Below are 9,042 nucleotides of genomic sequence, written 5' to 3'. Positions count from 1 at the left end.
TGGTGCTTAAACGTAAAGTGACTTGGCCTGTATAAGAATTCAACGCCTTGATCTGAGTGCATATTGTCAGGCAGCTGCTTGGGTCGCCTTTCAGCCATACAAAAGAATTTAAAGCACTGCAAAAATATTTACACAAAACTTTGTTGCACGAGCTTTCTGCTCGAGCTGTGGAAAGTTTTCGCATTTCCCCTTAGCTTCACAATGTTATTGTTACTTTATTGTTGTCCCAATTCTTGGAAATTGCACGCAAATTCTTATAATCAACTTATCTGACGATTTTGGGTGTTCAATTTGCACAAAGCTGATTACACAATTTTCATACTTTGCATCACCAAATACCATAAATGGCGCACACCTAAACACACAAGAGGTATTCGGATCTTCAGATTTCATTTTTTTTTTTACTCTTTACCTTTTTTTTATTGATTTGGTACTTTACAATTAAGGGCTCAGACTCAATCGACTTAATCATATTGGACAAGAAACCGATCTGAGAAGCTGCTTTAAAATGTACTATTTATTTATTTGCAGAAAAGGTCCAGAAAAGTACAAATAAATTTGAATTAAAAATCTGCTGACCTACTTGTAATGCTGCTTAACTTGGCATGAAAAATAAAATTAATTAAATTCAAACTTTTATCAAGCTTCTCAAACAACTTTAAGGTTTTTTAAAATTATTTACATTGCACTCAAAATACCATCAAAACATTTTAAACATAATTTTCGAAGCGGCTCTCAGAACTTTGAATCGTTGCAACATGCAAAATGTGCCGAAACCTTATCCATGCTCAGGTATTTCGTAATTACGTATTGCATTAAAGCTCTATGATGTTTAAAAAAAGAAAACCTTTTATTGGAACAGAAGAAATACACTTTAAGTTCGCCTCACATTGCCTTTGCTTTTGGCTTCTGGCTTATTTCTTTTCTTCTGCTATTATTGCGCCTTTGATTGCGTATCTTGATGCTTGGATTTGTATCGTTGCTTGAGCGGCTTGAGGTCGTGTCTCCTGCTTGTTATTGTTATTCTGTATTTCACGGAAGCCGCCCCTTATGCGACTGTTTTGCTGGCACTGCTGTCACTCAAAGGCAAACACCTGTAATAAATATTCGTTTGTCGTTTCTGGTTTACGCTTTCGTTTCGCTCAGTTATCCTGGTTTTCTGGCTGCCTGCCAGATACATTTCGCTTGATTTTCCATGCGAGCGCACAGCAACAGCAGCGAAAAGAAAATCCAGCAAAGGAAAACTGCCTCGTTGGCACATTTTCATATAGCATCGCCTCAATTCCCATTCGAGCATTGGTAGAGCGCATAAAACGCCAACAAGGCAACAGCCTCATCAGTGGACCAACAGCCCGAAAGAAGTGCAGCCACGCACTTGATGTCAAGAGCACCAAAGCAGCCCGAGTTTGCTAGCTACGCTTTGGGGCCGTTTAGCGGCGATGGCCACATTTGGTTGCACATGTTGCACGATTACCGTAGCACATATAATTAAACGTGTAGACCACACCTGCTTAATGCGGCAGGTGTTGTTGCTGCTTCCTTTCAACTAGACATTGCAGCAGGATGCTGCCTGGCAGGAGTGCAGGAGTCGCACTTTCATTCTGGCTGCAGTATGTCACCATTCGCGCACATCTGAGCACTCAGTGTGTGTTATTAATTGCGTAATTTGTTTATTAATACACAAATGAGCACACACCTGCAGCCAGAGCCGTTACCTGTGCAACACACTTACATTATGTGCACCTAAAAGCCGTAAGCTGTAAACTCTAAGCGGGCCAAGGCCTGGCCCGGAGGATGTTCTCTATCTGTGCAAAGCTAGAGTTTGTTGCTGTTTCTGATGCTCCTTTTGTTGTTGTTGTTTTTATTCCTGTTACTTATTCAACGCAATTAGCGAACTCACCTGCCTCGGCCAACGTTCTCCACAAATTCTAATCACATTTCAACTGCTCAACATACAAAAGTTTTGCACAAACTTTGCAGCCAAGTGTTTGACTTGCAATTGAAGAATTTTGCTTCAGCATTTTTCCCATACTCACACACACACACACGTACACACATTTTGTATGCGCTGGGGAGTTGACTTGTGGGCCATAAATCAATTTTTATATTCTGCTACTCCGGCAGGCTCTTCCTGGGTGTTTGCTGCTTCTGCTTGCTGCCAGCTGCCTTCATTCGCTTTAATTGCCTGCACATGGAAAATTCTAATGGCAAACACGAGCGCAAAGCTCCTCATAGAGACCATGAGAGTAGCTGGTAACGCTTTAATTAAATTATAATTACCAGAGTCTTGTTAGCACAATTACAGACACCGCCACAGCCGTAACCAAGCAAGGATACGTGTCCGCACATCAACATGTGGCCTTCTACCTTAAGCTCAAGTCAGCGCCACTTACCACATTGACTTTAACATTATTTTGCGTAGAATCCATTTGCTGGCGACGATTTTTTCGAAAAAAAAATACACAGATGTAATTTTATTGTTTATTTGCACGCTCTTCTGATACCCTATACTCAGTATTAAAATATAAATGTGTGTGTGTGTGTGCGTGCGTCTGTGTGTGTGTGCGTGCGTTCGCGTGTTTGTGTGTGTGTGTGTGTGTGTGAGTGTGTATGTGTGTGTGTATATGTGGGTGTGCGAGCGAGCAAGCGAACCAGCAAGCGCGTGATTAAGAGAGCCTAGCTGAAGCAGCAGACGAGAGAAGAGATCTGAGCGGAATTTGTATTAAATCGTAACGATTGAAAGAAGAAGAGCTAGCAGTATAAATACAGCCGCCTGTTGAAGATGGCGTTCAGTAGAAGCTGCAAGGCAGCCAGTGAAGAATGGAGCTCGGTTGCTCTCATAAAACTAAATTGCAGCAGATCGGAAATGGAAGCTCTCCCAGGCAGTGTATGTTAATACAGCTGCTCGTTCAAGTTGGGTGTCAGTTCAAGACGCAAGGCTGGAGTGCTGTTGGATGTTTTCGGATTCGTATATAAGTATGAACCGTAGATCAGGAGTGAGGAGTGGAAAGAAGAAGAGGTGGCAGTATAAACATCGTTGCCTATAAAAGTAGGATGTCAGTAAAGCGGCCCTCGCAGGAAATATATGTGGTAAGTACTTACTAATTGTCTCGTTTAAAAAGTTCAAAAGGTAGCAGGTTGCAGCGATTCTTTCCAACTAAATAAAATGTCAAATAAATTCTCTTAGTTTCGCATTCCAAGAAACAAGAAGTACTAAGGACAAATTTCCATTATCCAGCGATAAGCTCCTTTCCAGTTATGCAATATATGAAGGCCAAACATATTTTCAAGTAAATACGACAGGGTGTACAGGGTATAACAGCCATGTCAACTGCAGAAACCACTCAAGCAAAAAGAAAGACTGTCGATTAGGAAAACCGCAACAAAGTTGCAGCCGTCAAAACTGTTAACGTTCAAATAAGAAACTTAAATCAATGTAGAAGCTAAGTAAGTGCAGGCATTTAAAGTGAAATATGTGGCTTATAAGTGCTTTCTCCTATATAAAATAGTGTGTAGTGCTTCGCATAGAAAGAGATATGCAAGTCATTATATAGAGGAATGTAAAGTATTTATGTTTATCACGTAGGGCTGTTGCTGAAGTATGCTGAAAGCATTTGCATACCCCACTCTGATTAATCAAAGTCCACATCGGGCGGCAATAACTTTTCCCATTTTGCCCACTTGCCAATATGCGCATACGTCACGTACGCACATGAATTGCATACCCCATCATGGAACGGGCCAGACATGTTGTAAGGAGCCAGCCACTTGCAACCTAATGATTACAGCGCTAAAAACGCGCAGGTAGCAACAAGCAAACACAGAGACAATGTGCAGCTCCCATTGCAACAATCTGCTGCCTTTTGCCACAGCCGGCCGCTACAAGCTCTGTGAACAACCAGGAAAAATGAAGCCAATACAAAAACACCGCGCAGTGCGTCGAGTGCATTAGATGAATATTAAAAGCACATTGTCAGTAGGTCAAGAGAGGGTGTGGCAGGCAGTCGTTCAGTGTGTTGTTGCTGCTGCGGCTCTTCCAGGATCTGCAGTCGTCGTCATTGCGTTGCGTTGCACAATGAATGACTCAACCGAAGCTTGAGTCGCCATTGGTTGTGTTTCGCTTAGTTGCATAAATCGCAGAGCCCGTAGGTCCCCTGACATTTGCCATATTTTGCTCGCATAATAAATTACGTTTACACGTATTTGCATATAATCACATCAGCTTAGTAAAGAGGCTTCTGACTTGACAGCTCGCAAAGTGCGAGCACTCAATACAATGCAAACCCGTTCGCCAAATCACGCTGCCAAAACCCCGCCCACACGCTGATTTTAGCAATTGTGCTGCGTAATTTTACAAACAGATTTTCGCACAGCAACCAAATGCGGTTTATAATTCGGAGCGATGGCGACGTTGAGTGGCATTGTCATTGTCACTGCCAGCTGCCAGACAATGGCAGCCACAGCTCGGCAATTCGCTCGACAATCCGTTTGCCTGTCAGCGCCAGCAGCAGCCGCAGTTCGCACACCTGTTGGGTTCGTATTGAGGCATAGGACACTGGCGCTTTATACGTATCTGCAGTTGATGGCTGCACCTGAACTGAAAAGTCTTTAACTTTAACTTTGACGAACTTTAATATGCTGTGCTTTTCAACTGTTCAGTTTTCATTTTACCCAAATAAACGCTTAATTTTTGCAGAGGATTTACTTTGTGGCAAACACCTGTTGCAACTTCCGCTTGCCGCTGCGCGCTGTCAGAGCTTTTTCGTTAATCAAACACAGAAATGTAATTTATTAAAACGCCCAAAGGACTAAGGAAGCAGGCAGCAACATGGCCGAAACATTCATTCTACCAAATGCGATGGGATTAGTTTTATCCAGTTAAAGATGCTTGCCAGCCTGCGACATTAGTCGAGACGTGATCTCATTGATTGGGCCAGCCTAAAACCAGAATCAGTCTGAGATTTTGACTGCTTCAGTTGGCGCCCAGCTGCTGGCTCAGATTTGATGGCATAAATCTACACGGTACAAAATAAGTTAAACAAAGGGGAATAACCAACTCCGCAGTGCCGAAGATTAAATACACTTACAGACTGACTAGAATGTATAAATGGCATTTTATGAATAATAACTTTCCTGGGACAAAACAGAGCCTTAGATAATTATTTCTATGGTAAATGTTGACTACGAGTAAGCGGCTCTTCCTGATCAAAGATCAATATAAAGTGATTTCGTGACAAAAACTGCAATACCCTACGTTAGGGTATACAAATACATAAGCTATGGGAAGCAAATTTAAAATCGGAAGAGACCAAGAGTAAGAAGTGAAAGTAGCATTTGGGTTGGGAATAAGCAGTACTGCCGACACATACAAGTACTCGTATTGGGGTAAGCGAGTGTTTTAGCAAAACCTCATGACAACGCTAAGGTTGTGGTGGGCGTCATGCCCCAAGGCAAACTAACAGGCAACCAAAAGCAGTGCGTCAATCCAAGGCTGAGTCTAACTTACAGCAACAGCAACAAAAGCACCAACAACAACAATGGCTGGCTACAGAAGGCATCTGAAATTCTCTGGCTTATCAGCGGGCCAATGCCGGAAGCTGTGAAAATATTCATACATATTTACACGCCTCGGCGCTGGTAGGGATGCTGCCCCATTGTGTGCTGAGTTGGTGACGCTCTGCGTATCGTGCTCTCATCAAATTACGTATTCAGCAGACAGTCTGTCTGACAGACTGTCAGACAAGCAAAACAAATAAACGACTAATAAAAATTCCTTTGGCATCAAATTTGCCTGCACTTTGTATAGTTAGGCAGCACCCTGTCACGCTGACAGCACTTGTAGTGTATTCAGCATGTTTACTTAATTGGTTTACTTTACCGATCAACAAATTGCTTTACATACTACCGTTTGTTTGCCAACAATTAAACTAGTTAGTCAACAACTGCGTATTCATTTGTTCTTCAGGAAGCTGCCACTGCACTTGTTGGTAAAAACCTGAAAGTCCTTCAGCTCAAATTCAATTGTTGCATGCAGAAATGAAATATTAAAAAAAATGTCCATTGAAATTTTTGTGTAATTACAATGTTAATAACTTAATGCAATTGACATCAATTTCTCGTGCCATCGTCTCCATCGGCGCATATCGCCTGTCGCCTTCGCCTGGCCACATTTTCAATTCAGCGTCAAAAATCAATCATAATTCAATTAACGCCTTGGCATAAGGCGCCTGTAAGTCCTGTTGTTGGGCATGGACACAATTTGATGTATTTTTCCATGGCACATTTTTGCTCAAAGCTTTCCATAATTTCTAATAGGAAAGTTTGAGTAACTTTTTAAAAAATTAAGTGAGTGTTTAAAAGAAATTTTGTTATTTGGAAAGTTTTTACTTAATATCAAAATTTATTTAGCTGAATTTTCAAATTTTATTTTAATAAAAATTAGAAGACAAATTAAATGGACATTATTGATCAGTTGATACAACAAAAAATTAAATGGTATAAAGTGTGCTCTTTCGCATTTAGACATTCTCAAGTAATTCCAACAAATTTTGTACAATTGTTGTCTTTTCATTAAATTACAAGTAGTGTGTCTGCAGTATTGGAAAATTATTTTCTACATTTATGTTTATGTGTTATACCAGTCAATTCTCAAAAAATTACCCCGAACATGAATTTAGGATGAAAATGAAGGGTTTAATTTATCTTCGAAGCACAACAATTTTTTGGGCAAATATTTACATAAATATTAAGATTCAATATTCGGTTAGATGCTGTAAAACATAAGTGTTCCGATTGTGAATTTATATAACTAACATATTCACGACATTTTCGGGCTTAAATCAGCAAATCACGTACAATTTTGAGAAAACTAAAAGTATGATTTAATTCATAATCAAATTACCAATTACCACACAAGTAGTGCGGCAACCACTTAGCCCCCGCACCCACCGCTATCAACCAGCGGCAGCCTCTTTACGCCCTCCGGCCCCAGCCTACGCCCCCACAACAGGCCACATACGCCCAAGTCGCCGGTGGCAAATGCTCCATGCAAGACGAATGGACAGTACATCGCACCATCACAGCACCCTCGGATACGACAACAACAGCAGCAATACCAAGGCCAACAACAAACGCCTCGCATCCGCCAACGTGGTGCTGAGCAACAGCCTGGCCCACAAGAGCCATCCACAAACCACATTGAAAACTATTCTCCTATAGATCGAGTTCTCGAAGCAATCGAATCTCTAAATACTTTGATGCAGACCTTTTTTAAGATGCAAGAGGCGAACATGCAGATGCAGAATAGCATGCTCGAGCTACTCAGCGCGCTTCTCTCAAAATAAGCACCCTCAGGGTTCTGTGCTGGAATGCGGGCGGCGTTCCAGCCAAAATCCACGAGTTGCAACTCTACATGCAGCTCCACAAGGTAGACATCGCACTGTTAAGCGAAACGCACATGCGCGATCTGGGGAGTCCTCGCATTCCCGGTTACTCCTCCAACCCAGCAAATCACCCCACCCTTAGGGCGACGCGGCCATATTTTTTCTCTTCTCAAACCTCTGTAAAAAACGAAAGATGACATTTAAAGACACACACACACACTCAAACGCGCCGAATACAATTTGGATTGTAGCATCAATTTACGACTCTGAGCACAACTAACGAGGCAGCTCACGTAATCAAAGAACTCGTTACAATGGCACACATCCATCAACTAAATTGGACACGCCCATGTCGCATAGATTACGCCCAACTCTTTAGCGGGTGACAGCAAATGCAAGCAGCGTCAAATCTGCACCGCGTGCGTAGACTTACAAGGCGCACTGTGCTGTGTTATAACAAGCCATTCATAAAGTCAAACAAAAAGTGCGTCAACCGACGCAAGGTTGGCGTGCGGATCAGCCAAAAGCCATAAAGAAATAGAGTTGGCAACAGATCCTGTAGCGCAAATGGCGTGTGCCACAACAGGCTTAGAGGGGGCGGAAGACGAATGGCAAACGCGCTGCTGTCGACGCCGCAGATACGTGTTGACATGTCAGTTAGGCAAATGAGGGTAGACAGCTCACTAAAAAGCCCCACGCGCCCCTCCACCCCTTAAGGCAGCTGCGAAAGTTCACAAAAACCCACACGCACTTGATGAAATTTAATGCCCTTTTGCCAAAGTTTGGTGGCCCGAAGCTTTAAAACCAAGCCGCAGACGGGTCATTAGCCGAATTCGCTGTGCAAACTGCGGGGAGCTGGCCAATTGCCCCGATGACTGCCTGCCCAATTAAATGGCCACTGTGGGCAACACCCCAATAATAAATTTCGGTCATTTATATGTAGAACAATTGCTGTTGCCAGCTCTAAATCTCAGGTCAAATTTACAGTTCTTTCAGCAAAGGATAGAAAGTTAATACCCAGTAAACCAGCGTAAGTAGTGCTGTGTACAAAGGTTTGGCAAAGGCTGTTCGGAAGATTTATGTTGGTATAGTTTCTATATATAACTCACAAATCAAAAACAGTATAAATTAGCTCGTAGGTAAAAACTAAAGCGAAATCAAAGTTAGTTTCTGTTTGCGCCCACACATATTTTTGTATTTATTTCACACGCCTTAAATATTGAAGAGCTTTTTAATAGTACGCTTAGAAGTTACTCTTGAGATATTAAAGCCAAGTACGGGATATCTTTAAGTTGACGCCCCTCGACTCGAGCATTCTTGCTATAATTTATCTGACTGGTGTAACGAGTGCTTGTGTCACAGCACCAGACTGGAATAGCATGGAATTTGTTGTGACTTTAAGGGCTCTCAGTCCGTCACCTACATAAGGCCACAAAACGAACCGACAAACTGCCCGCATACGAACCAATGCGACAAACGATAATGCTTAAAAATGTAAAAAGAAAAATAAATGTGAAAAAAAGAAAACAGAATAGGGAAAGCCAACAACAATGCTCGTAAATGCAAAGAGAATAATAAAAATCGATTTAAAACAGGACTACAATTGAAATTGAAATAGAGCCTGTGCCATCCTTTTGGCCATCCCGACAGCATTATGTGG

This window comes from Drosophila novamexicana, unplaced genomic scaffold (genome assembly GCF_003285875.2).
Source record: "Drosophila novamexicana strain 15010-1031.04,08,12 unplaced genomic scaffold, DnovRS2.1 tig00000108-arrow-pilon, whole genome shotgun sequence".
Lineage (NCBI taxonomy): Eukaryota > Metazoa > Arthropoda > Insecta > Diptera > Drosophilidae > Drosophila > Drosophila novamexicana.
The sequence above is the reverse complement of the archived record's forward strand: the minus strand, read 5'-3'. Positions refer to the sequence as shown.